Consider the following 20509-nt stretch of genomic DNA (forward strand, 5'->3'; position numbering starts at 1 on the left):
TCTGTTTAAGTCTCTTGCCCATTTTTTAAATGGGTTGTTTGTCTTTTTATTTTTGAGATATAGGAGTTCTTTATATATGCAGGATATTAGTCTCCTATCAGTTATGTGGTTACCAAATATTTTCTCCCATTGGGTAGGCTCTATTTTCACTTTCTTGACAAACTCCTTTGAGGTGCAAAAGGCTTTAATTTTGAAGTTCATATTTATCTATATGTTCTTTTGCTGCTTGTGCTTTGGGTGTGAAGTTCATGAAGCTGTTTCCTATTACAAGGTTCTGTAGATGTTTCCCTACATTGCTTTCTAAGGTCTTTATGGTCTTGGCTCTTATATTTAGGCCTTTTATCCATCTTGAATTGATTTTTGTATAAGGTGTGAGATGGTAGTACTCTCCTTCTTTTACATATGGATATCCAGTTCTCCAGGCACCATTTGTTGAAGAGGCCATTCTCATCCAGTTGAGTGGGTTTGGTGGCCTTGTCAAATATCATATGACTGTATATATGAGGATTTATATCAGAACTTTAAATTCAGTTCCATTGGTCAGTGTGTCTATCCTTGTGCCAATACCATGCCTTTTTCACTACTGTAGCTTTGTAGTATCTTTTGAAGTCAGGTAGTGTGATTCCTCCAGTTTCATTTTTCTTTTTCAATATGTCTTTGGCTATTTGGGGCCTCTTTCCTTTCCAAATAAAATTCATAGTTAGTTCTTCTAGTTCATTAAAGAATGCTGTGTTGATTTTTATTGGGATTGCTTTGAATCTGTAGATCAGTTTTGGTAGGATAGACATCTTAATACTATTTAGTCTTCCTATCCATGAACAGGGAATATTCTTCCATTTATTTAGGTCTTCTTTGATTTCCTTGAACAGTGTTGTGTAGTTTTCTGTGTATAAGTCTTTTACATCTTAGTTAAATTTATTCCTAGGTATTTGATTTTTTAATTTACTATTGTAAATGGTATTTGTTTCTTGATTTCCTCCTTAGATAGCTCATCATTGGTGTACAGAAATGCTACTGATTTTTGTGCATTGATCTTATAATCTGTGACATTACTGAACTCATTTATAAGTTCTAGAAGATTTCTTGTAGACTTCTCAGGATATTCTATGTATAGGATCATATCATCAGCAAATAGTGAAATTTTGACTTCTTCCTTTCCAATCTGGATGCCTTTTATGTCTGTTTCTTGCCTCAGTGCTCAAGCAATTACTTCTAGCACAATATAAAATAGGAGGGGTGATAGTGGGCATCCTTGTCTTGTTCTTGATCTTAGAGGGAAAGATTTTAGGATTTCACCATTGTAAATAATGTTAGCTGTGGGTTTTTCCTATATACCCTTTATCATATTCAGAAAGTTGCCTTCTATTCCTATCTTTTGCAGTATTTTTATTAAGAAATGGTGCTGTATTTTGTCGAATGCTTTTTCTGCTATAGATATGATCATGTGATTTTTTTTCCTTCAATTTGTTTATGTGATGTATTACATTAATTGATTTTCCTATGTTGAACCATCCTTGCATACCCAGAATGAATCCCACTTGGTGGGATTCTATCTCTTTACTTGTGATTGGTTTGTTGAGATCATCAATTTCTTCTTTCATCAATGTAGGTTGCTTATGTGTTTCTAGGAATTTGTCCATTTCCTCTAAATTGTTGTTTTTGTTGGAATATAGTTTTTCAAAGTATCCTATTATGATAGTCTTTATTTCTGTGAGGTCAGTGGTGATAGCCCCTTTCTCATTTCTTATTTTGTGTATTTGCATCTTCTCTCTTTTTTCCTTGTTAATCTAGTTAAAAGTTTGTCAATTTTATTGATCTTCTCAAAGAACTAGTTCTTCTTTTGTTTATTTTTTTGAGTGCTTTCTATTTCATTTAGTTCTGCTCTGATATTTGTTATCTCTTTCTTTCCTCTTTTTTGGCGTTAGTTTGTTATTTTTTTACTAATTCCTCCAAATGTACAGTTAGTTCTTCAATTTTAGTTCCTCTTTTTTGATGTATGAATTTCCCTCTCAGTACTGCTTTTGCTGCATCCCATAAGTTTTGACATGTTGTGTTATCATTTTCATTCATTTCAAGGTAGTGATTGATTTCTTTTGAGATTTCCTCCTTGACCCACTGTTTTTCTAAGAGTGTGTTATTTAACTTACACATCTTGTTGCCAAATCTGGGTCTCTGGCCCTTGCAGATTTCCAGCTTCATTCCACTGGTCAGAGAAATTATTTTGTATGATATCAGTCTTTCTGAATTCATTGAAGCTTTCTCTGTGGACTAGCGTGTGGTCTATCTTGGAGAATGATCCATGTGCACTTGAAAAGAATGTTTATCCTGCTGTATTTGGGTGTAATGTTCTGTATATGTCTATTAGGTCCAGTTCCTCCAATATATTGTTCAAAGTCTTTGTTTCTCTATTGATTCTCTTTTGAGATGTTCTGTCCAAAGGTGATAGTGGTGTATTAAAGTCTCCCACTATAATTGTAGAGACATCTATTCCTTCACTTATTTTTTCTAGTGTTTGCCTCACATATTTGGAGGCACCCTTGTTAGAAGCATAAATGTTTATGATTGTTCTTTCTTCTTGAAGGATTATCCTTTTCCCTAATATGTAGTGCCCATCTTTGTCTCTCACATTTGTGTTGCATTTAAAGTCTATTTTGTCTGATAGTAATATAGCTACTCCTGCCCTTTTTTGGTTATTATTTGCCTGTAAGATTGTTTTCCAGCCATTCACTTTCAACCTCCATGAATCCCTGGGTCTAAGATGTGTTTCTTGTAGACAGCATATAGATATAACATATTTCCTTATCCAGTCTTCCAGTCTGTGTCTCTTAACAGGTGAGTTTAATCCATTGACATTCAGTGTTATTGCTTTCAAGGAATTACTTATATTAGCCATATTTTCTTTGGATTTGTGTTCGTCATATGTTGTTTGATTTTCCCCCTCTTTTTGTATTTTTAGTTATTCTTATGCTCTCCTCCAGCTCTGTCGCCTCTGTTTTCTTATTTCCTCCTTTAGAACTCTCTTTACTATTTCTTGAAGGGCAGGTTTCTTATTCATGAACTCTCTTAGTTTCTGTTAATCTGTGAATATTTTGAACTCTCCATCATTTTTGAATGCTAGTTTAGCTAGATAGGGTATTCTTGGCTGGAAATTTTTTTTCTTTTAGCACTTTGACTATGCCATACCACTGCCTTCTTGCCTCCATGGTTTCAGATGAGAAATCAGCACTTAATCTTATGGAGCCTCCCCTGTGTGTGATGATTCTCTTTTCTCTTGCTGCTTTTAGTACTTTCTCTTTGTCTTGAGCATTGGATAATTAGACAAGTATATGTCTTGGGGGTAGGCCTATTGGGATTTATGCTATTTGGGATATGTTGTGCTTCCTAGATGTGGACATCCATCTCCCTCAATAGGTTTGGGAAGTTTTCAGCCATTATTTCCTCCAACACCCCTTCTGTACCCTTTGCCTTCTCTTCCTCTTCTGGGATGCTTATAATGCATATGTAGGTGCATTTTGCACTGTCATTCAGGTCCCTAAGTCCCTGCTGGGTTTATCAACTCTACTATCTGTTTGATTTCAGAAGTACTGTCTGCCACATCAGTAATTCTTTCCTCTGCCTCTTCAAATCTGCTGTTATTTGCTGAGAGAATTTTTTTGATTTCTTGAATAGTGCTGTTCATCCCCATCATATCTGTTATCTTTTTGTGCATGATTGCAATTTCTTCTGTATTCTCTCCAAATGTTCTCTTCATATTCTTAATCTCTTCCTTCACTTCTTTAAATTGGTCCCTAATATATATTTTGAGAGCTTTAATTACTTGTTCGATGTTCTGCTCTTCTTCCTGGTTTTTAGTTTGTTCATTGGATTGGGTCATTTTTTCCCGTATATTGGTTTGGTCTGTAGTGTTTTGTTACTGTCTGGTCATCATTTTATCTTGGTGGGTTTATTCAGTTGATTAGCTTCTTTGTCTTGTCTTGGGGTTTAATTAGTTGTTTTTGTGTGTGTGTTAAATCTTCTCTTTGTCACTTTTTCTTCTTATTCTATTTCCTTATTGTTGGCTAAGTTCACCTGAAGGAAAATATTAGGACAAGGAAAAGCAAAAGGAGTAAGAAAAGAAAAAGGATAATAGTAGTATTGATAGTAAATGTTAACAGAAGAACCATGTGAGATCTAGGAGAATGGATATTAAAGTCATGTAAGCTGTATAGAGTTATAATAGTAAGAAAAGTGGAGTACCTATGATGAGACAGTAAACTGAATATGGGGAGGAATATAGTATGAATTAAAAGACCAGTGTCATCAGGATAGAGGGAAAGAGAAAAGAAAGGACAATACTATAGAGAGTGAGTAAAAGATAGAAAACAGTACAAAGATATTAGAAATAAAAAGTCAGAAAACTTGGGGGCTAAGCAAAGAGAGGTGGCATGTAAGAGAAACAATAAATGATGAAGGATAGAAAGATGTAGAGGAAAGGGGATAGCATTGGTTGCCAAAATCAGTACACACAGAAAAGAGGAAATTGAGAATGAGCAAATGTGAAGCACTCCCTGTGGCACCTAATATAAAAAATATAAAAAAGAAGAGAAAGAGAGAAAGAAAAAAATGGAACAAAAGGGGTTGATGGAAAGCAAGCAAGAAAAAGGGGGGGGGGGGGGGAAGAAGAAGAAAGGGCTGTGGGGGGATAAAGAGGAAGGAAAAAGAAGAAAACAAACCAACAAAAAAGACCAGACAAAGTTTCAAGCAAGGAATCCTCTTTGCAGTTAAATAAAATGCTTAGGAGTCTGACCTTTCCCCTTTCTCCCTTTCTCACTTTCCTCTCTCCCAGGGCAGCAGGAAAGCTGTGTGAGGGGTCCCATAGGAGATTCAAGTGGGTTCTTGGTGAACCAAATCGCCAGAGAAAACAATGACTCTTAATTTCCAAAGAGAGAGCACCTACACCTCACCAGGAACCCCAAATATGCTATCGGAAGCTTGGAAACCACATCTTACAGTCCCTCTCCCTTAGGTGTGCTACAGGAGGGCTAGTTGATTTTCTGACTCCACATTCTCCCAGACCAAGTTTTCTATCCCAGGGTGTTTAGGTAAATTGGGCTTTCTCAACAGATTCACCTCTCCTTTCTTCCCCAGCTCTCTCCAAGCTAGCTGGTTTGCTCCTCTAAGCTCAAATTAAAAGGGGTGGGGACCTGAAAATTGAACCCGCAGTCATCTGACCCCTCTGCACCTCCCACCAAAGCCTTCTTACTCAAGGAGTCAGTCCAAAACCGGAGGGCTAGGGTAATCCCATACCTCAGGGAGCGCTGGGCTCAGGAAAGGAAAGTCTGGTATATTGTGAATGTGGGGTATGTGGGTCTGTGGAACGTGGAATACGGGGGCTTAGGGGTCACAGACATGGGGACCACGCTTCTGGGGATCACAGGGCTTGGGAACGCCCCCACATTACCAACAGTTTCAGGGAACACTGTGGCCGCCAGCCCTACAGCCACAGCTTCCGACCTCTGTGCTAATAACCTGCAATTCTACCTTTAGCAAGCACTACTTCTGTTGCAGTCTCTCCAAAATGACATCCAAACACCTCCTGCCTTGCAAGTCCCCGAAACAGCATGCTCCAACAAGACTCAAACCCTCCTCGGCCGTTTCTTGGCAGGAGCGGTTATGAGGGGCACTCACGCAGCCGCCATCTTGCCCGCCTGGCGCTCGTCTGCTTTAGGAAGCACTGGGACCTCCCGTGTGGTAGGTGGGAGCTCAATTGCTTGAGCCACATCACCTTCCCATTATGGAATCCTCTATATTTTTGATGTAACATTTATATAGTCAAAGCTTCTTTAAAAATAAAAAACTTAAACCAAACAAATAAAAAACTTAAACATATCTTTTGTGGGGTACCTGATTCAATTCCCAACAATACTGATAACTCAGGACCAATGTTTATATATGTTAGTGGAGACCACCTAGGACAGAAAGTGGCCATGGATAGATGGTACCTGTCCCTTGAAGCCTTAGTCATATGTAAGCATTTTCTCTTCTGAGAAGAAGGAAGGGAAGCAAACATTCTTAACAGAAATAAAACACTTTTAAATTCATTAAAAATTGAGTTTAAGGAGAACTGGAAAGATTAAGAATTCTTTGATCAGTTTTTTTTTTTTTTAAAGGAAACTTGGGGGTCAAGTTTAGTTCAGTTGGTAAGAACTCAAAAGAAATTCCTTTTTCACACATCTGAGTTTTGTGATTCTGGGGATCCCATCCAATGCAGCAGAAACATTTTTTTGGCAATGGTCCTTACCTTCTGAGAAAATTTTCCTTCAGGACTGCAGTGGGTGGTAACCTTGGCCAAAGATGTTCTACCTACCTATTTCCTGGCAGCCAGTGGATCTCTGTAGCTTTGGTCTCATTTATTGTTGAATAAATAGGAATAGGAAAACCAAAACCACAAAGAAGGATTTCTGAAAAATGACTGCAGCACTAGAAGAGCAAGCATTACCCTAAAGAGCAAAGGAAAAATACTCCAGGAAATCAATTATTATAAGAAAAGCTTTTTGGCTTCCTGAACTGCATAAAGGAAAATAGTCACAAGGATGTAACTTGACCCAAGAATACCAAAAAGGGATGAATATAAAACTAAAGAACCCACAGCCAAGAAGTCCAATTCTGCTGATCTGGCAATACACTCATTGAAAGGCACATGGTGGAGGCAGGGGAGTAAAAATCATAAAGTACCTTATAGTTGGCAATGTGAGAGAGAAAATCAATTTATCTCTACTTATAAGCACAGAATTTCATTCTCACATATGTTGAACTCCTCACTTCACAGATGAAGGGGAGGGTAAGAAATTTAAGCAATACATCCAGGTGTTCTTTTTCCTGAGAGTTATTTTTGCCGGTAACTGTGCAGTCAGTTGAGGTACAGGACCCTGGAGTCAGATTACCTGGGATTTTCTTTTTTAGGAGCTTACCCCCTGACTTCCCCAATGACTCCCTCATTTGTTTGCTTGTTGTTGGGTTTTTTTGCTCATTGTTTGCGCTTGTTGTCTGCTCATTGTTTTGTGTTTTGTTTTTTTTCATTGTCTACAATCTATTTATTATTTTTTGCTTAATGTCTGTTCGTTTTTTTCTTTAAGAGACACTGAGCACTGAACCAGGGGACTCCCATGTGGGAGGCAGGTGCTCAACTGCTTGAGTCACATCTGCTTCCCTTACCTGGGATTTTATCCTTGTTCCTTCAGTTACCAGCTATGAGACTATGAGCAAGTTACTTAACCATCTAGACCTCAGTGTCCTCAGTTATTTAATGGATTTGATAATAATCACAGGATTGTCATGAGACCAATTGGGCTATATGCATATATATATAAATATATATATATAATATCTGGTATATAGCAAGTACTCAATAAATGTTAACTGTTTTCCAGTATTCTCTGCTTTTTGTCTCAGGGACTTACCTTCAAAATATACCAGATAAGACTATATGCACATGTTCCTTCATTTTCTAGTTTTCTTTCTAATTTTTATCATGCACCATGCAGATAATTTTTTTTCAAAACCACATTATCTGCAAATTAATCTCTATAGTGACAGAAAGCAGATCAGTGGTTGCTTGGTTGTCATAGGTGGAGAAAGGGGCACAGGTTTTTGGGGATGATGAAAATGTTCCGTTTTTAAATTGTGGTAGTAGTTTCCTTGCTTTTTGCATCTGTCAAAACTCACTGAATTGTATACTTTAAGGAGATGCAGTTTATCATACATAAGTTATATCTCAATAAAGCTAAAAATCATACCTTCATTTATGAAACGATCCGAGAAATATAAATGATAGTTGGATATTGATATTAAGGAATTATTCTCCATTTTTTTGTGAATGTATTGCAATTGTTTTGTATTATGAAAGGAATCCTTAGTTTTAAAGATGCATATAGAAATATTTACAGATCAAATAATATGATATTTTTATGGTATTTATTGTTGATAAATTGATATTGATTGTTGCTTCAAAATGATGAGGGACGAGAAGAGTGGGTGAGGCTGTAGATGAAACACAGCTGGCCATGAGCTGATAGTTATTGACGCTGGGTGGTATGTGCATGGGACTTCATTCCACTATGCTCTTTTCTTTTACATATGTTTGAAATTGCCCATAATTTAAAAGTTATGAACAAACCCACACATAAAAAAATATTGTCTTATTTCAGTTAATAAAGGGAATAAGGCTGACAGCACCACTTAGGCTTTTATTGTTGCTGCCAGCCATGGATACATTTTTAATTGATATTTTTACTAAATAATTGTAGATTCACATGCAGTTATAAGAAATATTATGGAGAGATCCTGTGTGCGCTTTGCCCAGTTACCCTCCATGTATTAGTTTATAAAATGACAGTACAATATCACAGCCAAGACACCGACTTTGATAAAATCCACTGATCTTAATCAGATTTCCCCAGTTTTACTTGTACATGTCCCTGTGTGTGTTTAGTTTTATACAATACACTTTTATCACGTTTAGAATTGTGTATGTGCTACCACAGTTAAGACACTGAGCGGTTCCTTCACCACGAGGACCCCTCAGATTACCCTCTTAAAACCACTTAAAACCTCTTAAAACCTCTTGCCCCTCTCCCCATCCCTGGTCAGTGGCAGCCACTAACCTGTCCTCAATTTCTAAAATTTTGTCATTTGAAACATATTATATAATTGAAAAAACACAGAAGGTAACCTTTTGGGATTGGCTTTTATTTTCATTTATCAAAATTCCCTGGAGATTCACCCAAGTTCTTGCATTTATCCAATAGCTCATTCCTTTTTGTTGCTGAGTAGTATTCCATGGTATGGCTGTAAGTACTACATATTGTTCAACCATCCACCTGTTGAAGGACAGCTAAGACTTTTAATGTTTGTATTTTACAAATAAAGCTGCTATAATTTTTTAAAATGAAGAGGGTTGTAAATTTTAAAAAAACACCATCTCTGAATTAAATTATATTTTGCAGAGAGTTAAGGTACCAAACTGACTGTCTGGAAAATGGAACAACTGATATTATAGTTCAACCCGAGAATAACTCACTGAATACAGAGGAAAGATCAAAGAGCTAAAATAATAAGCTGGGAGTTGATAGTTTTGGAGGCCAGAGAGCAGTGACCCAATTAAAGAATCAGGGATATTCTTGAATAAGACTTAAAAATAAGATCATGAAATGCAAAGTTGAAGATAAAATTTCTGAGCCCCTATTTCCTTCCCCTCTCCCACCAAGAGAAAAGAGATCTAGACTTTGTAAGTACCTTTGGGTATTCAAACCCATTTATGCTTAAGATAACAAGAGCAGTTCTTATTTCCTAAAACAAGCCTGAGTAACACTTGTATGTACTCCATGAGCCCTCCTGAGTGGAAATTATTGTAGCCAATAGGCTCTCATGAATGGAAACTTGGGATTGGTTATCTGATCTAGTTTGGATTTAAAGACAGTAAGGAATCAGATGGAAAATGAGACACTAACACATGCCATGTAGTGACAAGATTGTTCCTCAAATTGTCACTTTTTGTCAGCTGGAATTAAGTGTCTGCTGAAGGCAAGGCTTTGATACATAAATTGGCTACTGAAACAGACCATAATGCTGGAAGTAAAAAATACTGTAGGGGTAGGATGACTATTTCATTGGTAAGTTTAAAGGAAAAAAATGACAAGCCAGGGGTTTTTAATTCTTGATTAAACCATGATCAGACCTAGGGAACTTAATGATTTCCCATAAAAATAGCTATTATTTCTTTTTCACATTATTTAACCACTTGACTATTAGTCATTAATGCAGTGAAGAAACTAAATCATAGTAAAAGAAATCCTAGTAATGCTGTAGTAATTGCTATCTTATTGCAGAGTAGCAAAATCATCAAATTGGAAACCAAAGTTCCTAACTATCCAAAAATAGTGTAATATTTAAAGTGCTATTCAAAATGCAGTCTTTACCATGCCTCCCTGAACTATTTTTTACCTTGCCAAGATAAGAACAGTTTGTAAATGGGCATGTGTTGTGTTTTTAGTATTAAATATGTTTGGTTTAAAGTACTGTTAGACATGGCTCTATTGTCCCTTCTATTTGAACCTATAATTAGTACTGGAGTTGTTATGTGTACGTCAAAGAGACTTAACTCTTTGGGCTGTCTGTGTGCTGGCTGAGCCCTGAATCTTAACTGAGTTGCAACATCTACTCTCAAGTTCATTGGACTGACCAAGGACAACTAACAGGAAGAAGATGATAGACAACCCCACACCAAGAAACCGAGAGAGTCTCCAACTTCAAGCCAGAGAGTCCCATCCATCAGCCATGGGAGACCAAAGCCACCTCTCAAATAGAGGTGGATGGGGTATCACCATCCCAGAACCGTCAGGACTGGGGAATGAGCTATGGACTAGAGAGGACTTACTGCTATTCCACTATAGACTTATTGTGATTCTTCCAAGGGAAGAAATTATATCATTAATGCGGAGGCAGTGGCCACTGGAGGTTCTGAGGGCAGGAAGAGGGAAAACAAGTGTAATACACGCGCATTTTTGGGACTTGGGAATCGTTCTGAATGACACTGCAATGACAGATACAGGCCATTTTATATCTTGTCATAACCTACAGAATTGTGTGGGAGAGAGTGTAAACTACAAATGCAAACAGTAATTCATGGTTAGTGGCAATACTCCAAAATGTGCTCATCAATTGCAATGAGTGTACCACACTAATGAAAGATGTTATTAATATGGGAAAATGTGGGTGACATGGGGGGTGGGACATATGGGAATCCCCTATATATTTTTTATGTAACATTTGTATAATCTCGGTATCTTTTAAAAAATATTTAAGGGAAGCAGACTTGGCCTAGTGAATAGGGCGTCCGTCTACCACATGGGAGGTCCGCAGTTCAAACCCCGGGCCTCCTTGACCCGTGTGGAGCTGGCCCAAGCCCAGTGCTGATGCGCGCAAGGAGTGCTGTGTACGCAGGGGTGTCCCCGCGTAGTGGAGCCCCACACGCAAGGAGTGCGCCCCGTAAGGAGAGCTGCCCAGAGCGAAAGAAAATGCAGCCTGCCCAGGAATGGTGCCGCACACACGGAGAGCTGACGCAACAAGATAATGACGCAACAAAAAGGAACACAGATTCCCGTGCCACTGATAAGGATAGAAGCAGTCACAGAAGAACACACAGCAAATGGATAGAAAGCAGACAACTGGAAGGGAGAGAAATAAATAAATAAATCTTTTTAAAAAAAAATAAATAAAAATAAAAAATATTTTTAAAATAGTGTTAGAATTTTAAAAATAACTTTTGAAGTAGACTATTGCCGAGTGAAGATTCTAAGACTGAGAAGTTTACATATTCGATACTTAAAAATGAAAAGACCAAAACTCTCCAACTTTGAAGCCCAAGAAAGTACTATCTCCTTTATTGCATTGCAACTTGTGAAGTCTTTTGAGAGCATGGTCTAGCTTACAGTTATAGAATAATCAAATCAAAGTGGCTATTCAGAAATTCTTTTCCAATTTCATTTTCCCAATGTGAGTGTCTAAAAAACAAAATTTCCTTTGTCTTCTAAGCTGCAGGGAACCACTGTCTCAGGGATTTGGCATGTCTCTTCCTTTACAAAATGCTTGCCAAACTGCACCAGTTAATTACAGATTGCAAATTCCTGTTATAATGATTATAAAATCTCTAATGTTTTGCAAAGCAACAGATTTAATAAAATCCCAAATGTGAGAACCCAAAAATAATCACACACAAAATTCACATGTGTCGTCGGCTTCTCTGCCCGGCCACATCTCTGTGCTTGCTCAGTAGGCTCAAGAACAAAATGGCCACGAGGTGAGAGTGGCATTTATGCCGGGCTTCCCCTCACCCAGTGTTGCTGGCTAATCATACTGTTAAATGTCCCACTTGTCAAACAGACACCAATGCTGTCCACAGGTAATGTAGCTGCCAGAAAGCCTCTGGGGGCAGGTTGATGCCTTTGAAACATAGCATGCTGATTTGTCCTCCCTGGAACAACCACTTATCTGGATTTGGATTTGCCTTCCCTGCCTGTGCGCTGCCAGCACCTACACCCGTGGACTTACTGAATGTCTCATTTGCTGTTTCAGAATTCTATGCAATGTCATTTCTAACCACGGAGCTAATTTTCTAGAAAAAGAAGTGCAATGTGCAGAAGTCGGAGGCCTTCCCAGGATTTCCTATGTTTTCCTTTATCCCAAACAGCTAGTCTTGCAGAATGAGGAACTGCAGATTACCTCAGTTACAGCACCAGCTGGGAGATAGTACCTTGTGAAGTTAGGAGAGTGCTTTGGAGAATCAAATACAAGCTGGCTCTGAAAGGAAGATGAATCATTATTTTAAGTAGTACAAAGAAATAAATACTATCAGCAAACTGTGACTTGACATCATTGTAAGAAGCTGGCCAATTTCAGAAACACAGCATTCAAAAACAAACAACAAAAGTGAAAATTGAAGAATGGATGTGATGTAAAATAGAGGAATGATACTCTCCCCCATAGCCATAATACAAAAGTCAAAGAACCAAGGAGTGGCAAATTATACTTTCATGTATTTTATGAATGTCATCTTCACCATTTGGGGGAATTTGTATTGTTTAAAAAAAAACAAAACAACTACTCCTACAGTTTAAATATGTGTACTTGTCAAAAGTTTATTTCAAGGTCATACAAGGAAGGAGACTGAATGAGTTCAAATCATCTCTTTATGGTGACATTTGCAGCAAAAAATAATTAGATAATCAAGAAAAGATGTTCCAATTCAGGATCACTAAACTTCTGATTAAGGGCTGACAATCAGGTTGTGGGTGGGTGACTAGTTCCCAGAACAGATTGTAGGCTTATTGATGTCCATACAATGGGGCCCAACCAATATCATTAAGAACACTAATTTCATCTCAGAATGAGATTATAAAACACATTTCAGGCGGCGGACTTGGCCCAGTGGTTAGGGCTTCCGCCTACCACATGGGAGGTCCGCAGTTCAAACCCCAGGCCTCCTTGACCCGTGTGGAGCTGGCCCATGTGCAGTGCTGATGCGCGCAAGGAGTGCCCTGCCACGCAGGGGTGTCCCGCGTGTAGGGGAGCCCCACGTGCAAGGAGTGCACCCCGTAAGGAGAGCCACCCAGTGCGAAAGAAAGTGCAACCTGCCCAGGAATGGTGCCGCACACACGGAGAGCTGACACAACAAGATGATGAAACGAAAAGAAACACACAGATTCCCGTGCCGCTGGCAACAACAGAAGCAGACAAAGAAGATGCAGCAAAAAGACACAGAGAACAGACAACCAGGGTGGGAGGGGAGAGAAATAAATAAATAAATAAATAAATCTTTTAAAAAATAAAATAAAATAAAACACATTTCAGACTAGGTTTAGAACAATTTTTTTCTTCTGGTTACCAAAGGGAAAAATGCTACCACAAGGGACAGAACATGGCTGCAGTTTAGGCTTTTTGTGTAACAAGCCAAGTGAAACAAAACAAAATAACAACAGCAACAGATAGGGTCTGTGGTGGTTTGAGGCTTTTATAGACTCAGGAAAAAAATCATGTCTTTAGAGTTAACTCCTACCCATATGTGTGAACCTATTATGGGTGAGACCTTTTGGTTAGATAACTTCAGTTAAGGGCCTTTTGATTAGATTCCTTCAGTAAGATGTGACCCAGGGTGGGTCTTATTCCTCTTACTCGAATCCTTTATAAACAAGATAAATATGGACAGAAGACAGAATAAAGCCACAGGAACAAAGAGAGAAAGCCATTAGAGCAAGGAGTTGAATCAGTGGGAACCCAAGAGAGAGCAAACCAGAAGCTGAAGCAACAAATCCTAGAAGAGAAGGGAGAGAACAGCAGAAGGCTGCACATGCTGGTCTTTGGGGAGAAAGCATCACCTGATGGTGCCTTGATTTGGACACTTTCATGGCCTCAGAACTGTAACCTTGCAACCTAAATAAATTCTCATTGTAAAAGCCAACCCATGTCTGATATATTTGCTTTCAGTAGCTTTTAGCAAACTGAAATAGGGTACAAGAAAATAAATGTGTTCCCTGGTGATTTATGTTGTTATCAAATGGAAGTAGAGCTATGGTTGAACAGTGGGCACAGGGAGGAATATATTTGGAGCCTGTGTGATCTCCTGGGCTGTCTCCTAGTACTGGTCTAACTAGTGGTAAAAGTTGATGGGATATTGGGGAGTGGATGTGGCACAAGCAGTTGAGCCCACCAGGTTCTGTTCCTGGTGTCTCGTAAAAACAGAAACAAACAACAACAAGCAAACAAATGAGAAAACCAACTCAGGTAGCCTATGTGTGACTCGGTGGCTGACTTCCCACATATGAGGCCCAGGGTTCAATCCCTGGCCCTGGTACCTAAAAAAAAAAAAAGTTATTAAGAAATTATATTGACCATTGGATCATTCAGGCAGGACCACCAAAGAGCCAGGTACCCAGATTAAGGGCTTGAGTCACCCTATAAAATGAATTAATAAGCAAATCAGTCACCAAAGGCCACAAACAAAATCAACCAGTTAAGGTATTGGATGAGAGTAGGGGGATATGACATACGTCCCTTGACTACTTGCAGTAATTACACATAATTTCCTTCTGTGTATATTGTGTGTATATTTCAACCTACTAATTATCTTTTTCCCTTTACTCTTTTTTGCAGTTTTTCACAGATGAATTTATAATTTAATTGATAAGTTCATACATAAGGAAATAATCTAGGCTGCTTGCTATAGCAAGAAACCCCAAAATCCAGTAACTTAAGATACAATTTCTTTCTTATTTGATAATCTGGTTTGTAGTGTAGGGTTGGATGGTGGTTTGAGTCACTGTCAGTCTCCTCCCATCACTCAAAGACAACTCAACCCCTCATTCCTATTGCAGCCTGCAGGAATGAGGAAAGAAAGGGGATGGGGTGGAGTGGCATGCAGCAAGTGACAGCTGGTTTAAGATGGAATTTTCGTTGAGCTCGAAGAGGAACAAATATCACCTATGGATAAATATAGTGACTGATGAGTTTTCAGTACTCTCCTTTTGGGGAAAGGGTGAATGCATTTATATTTGTGTGGCGATAGGTATTTTAAATTTCCGTTGTTGTTGCAAGTTTAAATATAGGGAGAAATGTGTGTATAGATATTGAATAGCCAAAAGATTAGACTGTGCTGAATATAGTAAAATGACACTTCATATTCACCCCACTTTCTGTGGTTTCTTACACTGCAAAGGTCAGAAAACTAAAACTCCATTTTTTTAGATTCCCTTGAAGCTAAGGTTGAGGATGAGAGTTAGGTTCTATACACTAAAATGGAACTGTTTGAAATATAGAAGGCAGAAGTCTCACTGTTGATTTGGGTGTTCTACCTGACACGCAATGTTGTATACATCTTGGATTTTTCTCAACATTCCAACCACTGACTTTTCGACCTGGGGTCAGCAACTTTTGTGTAAAGGGCCAGATAGTGTATATCTTAGGCTTTGTGGAACAAGAGGCCACATACGAGTTGGCTACAATTCTTCAATCCTGTGTTGAAGTGAAAGTAGCCATAATTGACATGTAAGCATTGTGTGGGGCTGTGTTCACAGGCCACACAAAACTCGGTGAGCTAGATTTGGCCCAGGGAGCAAACCTTTTCCCCAAACTTTTTTCCAGAGTATATCTTCGAGTGGCAGGTGCAACAGCATGGGTGGTCCAATTCAGCATTTCATCTTCTAGTCACAATTTATGGGCTTCACGAGGTAGTTGTGGAGCTTCTAGCGTCTCATTCTCTGGATCACAGTTTCAGGGATGGCCTCCTGTTTCTCCAGTTTCCAAATTGTAGTAATGATTGTAGTTGTCTGTTGGGCCTCAACAGACAGTGCCTTATGGCATTGATCCTAGCGTCGTTCTCAGACGCCCAGGCTAAAGCCTGCACTTCCAATCCAGTGATTTTATCATTCAGTTTCTTACATTAATCCCATATCTGCTTAAAATACATAGGATGATGTCAGTTTCCTGCAACTCAAACTGTCTGATCCTGACGTATCTGTATATGATTATTCTGAGACCATAACTCCTAGTAGGCAACATTTCAGAAAATTGGAGCAAAGACAAAATCCATTCTGAGATGGTCGATTGCTTCAATAGCAGGAATAAAACTGTGAACAGTACATACTTGGTCCAAAGGTAGACTACTTTGTCTTTTGGAAAGTGAATTGGTGGCTCCCCATTTCAAATTAGTTAAGAGAAAATAGTTTATGGATATGTGAAAAATGCAAATGACTGAGAGGTAGATGTAGTTTTGAGTATCCCTTTCCCTTAGAGACAATTGAAACTGTTAGAAGACATTTGATTGATAAGAAGATATGAAACAGAATTAGAAAACCAGTGGTGAGAACAAGAAGTAATGAAGGAAAGAATACAAAGGGAGATGGCAGAAATGAAAAAGATGTGGATAGAAATACCCAAAGAAATCAGAAACCAAAATCAATATTGAAGAAAGCGAACATAATAAACTTGCAAATGATCAAATCAGTGATTATGATCATTTTCTTCATAATGCAGAGGAAAAAGACAGTTGAAATTAGGAGAAAAAAGTGACATGTGGAAAGGAGATAAAAAAAGAGATCCAACCTAAGAAATATATGCTTTTCAAAGGAAATTGGACATAATAGGGGCCCAATCAAAATTTAAACCTCAAAAGTAAAAATAAAAGTGAAAACTCTAAGAGGGATATTCAAAATACAGTAACAACCACCAGTGTGGTAAGAAGCCAAGACACGTGAATGGATGCTGGCTCTGACCTGGTATGACCTTACTAGTGAGTATTGGCTGAGTGTCTCCCATAGTTATCACATTAGTGTGTATATTTTTATCTTTGTGTGAATTCAATGAAAGGCATTTTTAAGTGTGCAAGTCTCAGAACATATATTGCTCAGAACTATTCTTACTAAGAAAACTACTTGAAAGGGCTCCCAAGAAATAAGGAATGAATTAAAATCAAAATTTGTTGGTGATAATTGAAATCACCCTAATATAGGGATATAAATATCAATACCCCTATAAATAAAGTTAAAAAATAAACACAAATGCAAAAACTTATTTTTCTACTTGGATCAAACTCATGTACATAGAAGTACACAAGTCTTATCTTTATAGCTTCCTGTACACATGTACATCTGTGAAACCGTGAACCATATTAAAATTTAGAATATTATCAGCACCTCCAAGGACTCTCTCATACTCCTCCCATCAGTAACACCCTTGTCCAAGATAACCTAGATCCTAGATTAGTTTTGTCTGTTTTTGACTGTTTGTGTCAAAATTATGTCTGAAAGAAATTCATACATGTTGTTGCATATAGTGGTAGTTTGTTCTTTTTAATTTCTGTCCAATACGCTATTAAGGTTATATAATAAGCAGCAGAATTGCTAGATCATAGGGTATACTACGGTCAGCTTTCACAGATATTGCCAGTTTTCCACAGTGGTTGTTCTCCCCCTCCTACCACCACGGGATAGGAGTTTGAGGTGTTCCACATTCCCTCTAACACTTAAGTTTCAAGCTTGCACAAAGAATGCTGACTTTCTTTGCAGCTGCTTATTAAATATTTGGAGATCCACTTTTATGAAGTGATTGTTAAAGTCTTTATCCTATTTTTTAATTGGGTTATATTTTTCTTATTGAAAAAGAGCTTATTGGAGAAGCTCTGGTTATAAGTCCTCCACCAGATATATTAAATACGAATATCGTCTTCCAGTGTGTGACTTTACTTTTCACTCTCTTAATCCTACCTTCTAATTACAGAAGTTTTTAATTTAATGAAATCCAATTTATCAATTTTTAATTTTTTGTTTTGTGCTTTATGTTCTGTGTAGAAATCTTTGCATACAAAATTTCTGAGATTATTCACCTATGTTTCCTTGTAAAAGATTTTTATTTGTGTTTCAAATTAGGTCCATGATCGACCCTAATTAATTATTGTGTATGGAATAAGGTGTGGGTCAAAATTCACTTTTTCATGTGTATATACAATTGATCCAGCACAATTTATTGAAAGATAACCACATTATTTTCCTACCAATTTGCAATATCATCCTTATCATATATTAGATTGGCATTGTAAGTATGGGTCTGTTTGTGGATTCTCCTATTTTATTGGTCTATTTTCTATCTTTGTGCAACACCACAATGCCTTCATTACTGTAGCTTTATCATAAGTCATGATTTCTGGTATTGTAATTCCTCTAAGTGTATTTTTTTATCCTTAAGACTGTGACTCCCCCCACTTACTTTTGACTTCTTTTGCATTTACATATAAATTTTAGAGTTACCTTGAGAATTTCCACATATATGTATACTTTAAACATCTGGGAATTTAATTACAATGACACTGAATCTATGTAGGAGTTTGGGGAGAATTGAAATTATTCTTAAGTGGCTCACAGCAGAGTTCCCTACAGGCCTTCTGTAGGCAGCTATGGATGAGCACATCTTTTCAGAGATTTCTAGAATGTCCTCCAAAATTCACCTTACAAAAAAAAGTTTGCCTAAAGTCATATTACATTACTCTCCTTCCAAGTCTGTCTGTCTCCTTTTAAATTTCTAAGCAAGACAAAGGATTTGAAGTTGCCTCTGTCAAGACTGATATCAATAGGGTGGAAAATAATTGTGTCATTGGAAAGGACAGAGAATTCTTGTAAAAAGAATACATTCTACCATAATTAGTCAAAGAAGCTCATCATTACCTCCCCTCCCTCACCTTAGGACAGAGGGTAATCAATGCAAATCAAAGGCTAGAAACACCTCAAGAAAATTTCCAGAAATAAACAGGAAATTACATTTTGACAGTGACTCCAGGTGGCTTTTATAAAGGTTGACATTGGTTAGTCACAACCAACTTGCTGAAAGGAAAAGTGTATTCAAGAATGAAGTGAAATCAGGGAACTTGAAGACAAGGTAATTGAAGTCATTCAGTTTATGGAGCAGAAGGAAGAAAGAATGATGAAAAGCCAATGGAGCCTGAGTAACCTGAGGGACACCATCAAGCATACCAACACAGGCACTGTGGGAGTCCCAGAAGGAGAAGCTAGAAAGAACGGGATAGAGAGAATATTTCAGGATGTAATGCCTGAAAATGTCCCAAATTGAACAAAAGACATGAATATACACATCCAAGAAGCTCAACAAATTCTTAACTAGGATAAACCCTAATAGACCTACACTAATGCATATTATAATTAAACCATCAATGCCAGTGATAAGGAAAGAATTATGAAAGTCATAAGAGAGAAGCAATGTGCCACGATACAAAGGAGCTTCAGTAAGATTAAGTGCCAGTCTCTCATTGGAAACCATGGAGGCAAAAAGGTAGCTGGATGACATATTTAAAGTACTGAAAGCAAAAAAATGCCAGCCAAGAATTCTATATTCAATGAAAGTGTCCTTGAAAAATGAGGGAGAGATAAGACATTCCCAGATGAACATAGGCTGAGGAGTTCTTTACCACTAGACCGGCCCTGCAGGTTGAAAGGAAAGGATGATAGACAGTAGATTGAAGCTGCATGAAGAAATAAACATCACCATTCCTTTGGCTGCTGACAATGACTCATCCAGGTCAAAATGATCCCAAGAACTCAGAGCCAGTGTCAGTCCTCAGAAAGTGGAGCAAAAGGCCTCGGTGTCTCCAGAGTATGTTTGAGGAACTTATTATTAGTTGAAGATGGTGCCAAGACAATATGACCGCCAAACTCTGGAGCCTGGATTCAATGACATAAAGATGCTTCCTTAACTGCTTTCCCAGTTGTTTTTCTACATTGAAGAAAAATATTTCAGGCCACCACTGCAGGTTTCTGTAAATGAAAATTCCTTAATAAAATTACTGTTGGGAAAGATGGGAAAGTTTTAGTCATGGAAGATGGTAAGGATACCACAGTATTGTGAATGTGATCTATCCCACTAAATGGTATACTTGGGAGGGGTTGAGGTAGGAAAGTTTATGTTGTCTATATGTTCTTACACACACACACACAAGTAAAGTGACAGTGACAGTTAAATGCAATGCATGATCCTGGATGGAATCTAACAAGGATGGATTAAAATTCTCAAAGGGACATTTTTGAGACATATGAAAAAATTGAGATATAAACTGTACGCCTTTCATCAGTGTTAAATTGTTTGAACTAGGGAGTGGATGTGGCTCAGTGGCTGAGTGCCAGCTTTCCATGTATGAGGTCCCAGGTTCAATCTCTGGCCCTGATACCTCAAAAAGAAAGTAGTTTGAACTTGGTAAACATGTATTGTTCTTACATAAATGAGTTTCCTTGTTCTTAAGAAATGTACATGGAAGTAGTTAAGTATTCAAGGAGCACGATGTGTACAACCTACATCTATGTGTTCAGAAAATGAATAGATAGATAGATAGATAGATAGATAGATAGATAGATAGATAGATAGATAGATAGAATGCTATGGTAAATGTGGCAACAAGTTAACATTGGTGGCTCTGGGT

The sequence above is a fragment of the Dasypus novemcinctus genome, chromosome 12, assembly GCF_030445035.2.
Source record: "Dasypus novemcinctus isolate mDasNov1 chromosome 12, mDasNov1.1.hap2, whole genome shotgun sequence".
In the NCBI taxonomy this organism is placed as follows: Eukaryota; Metazoa; Chordata; class Mammalia; order Cingulata; family Dasypodidae; genus Dasypus; species Dasypus novemcinctus.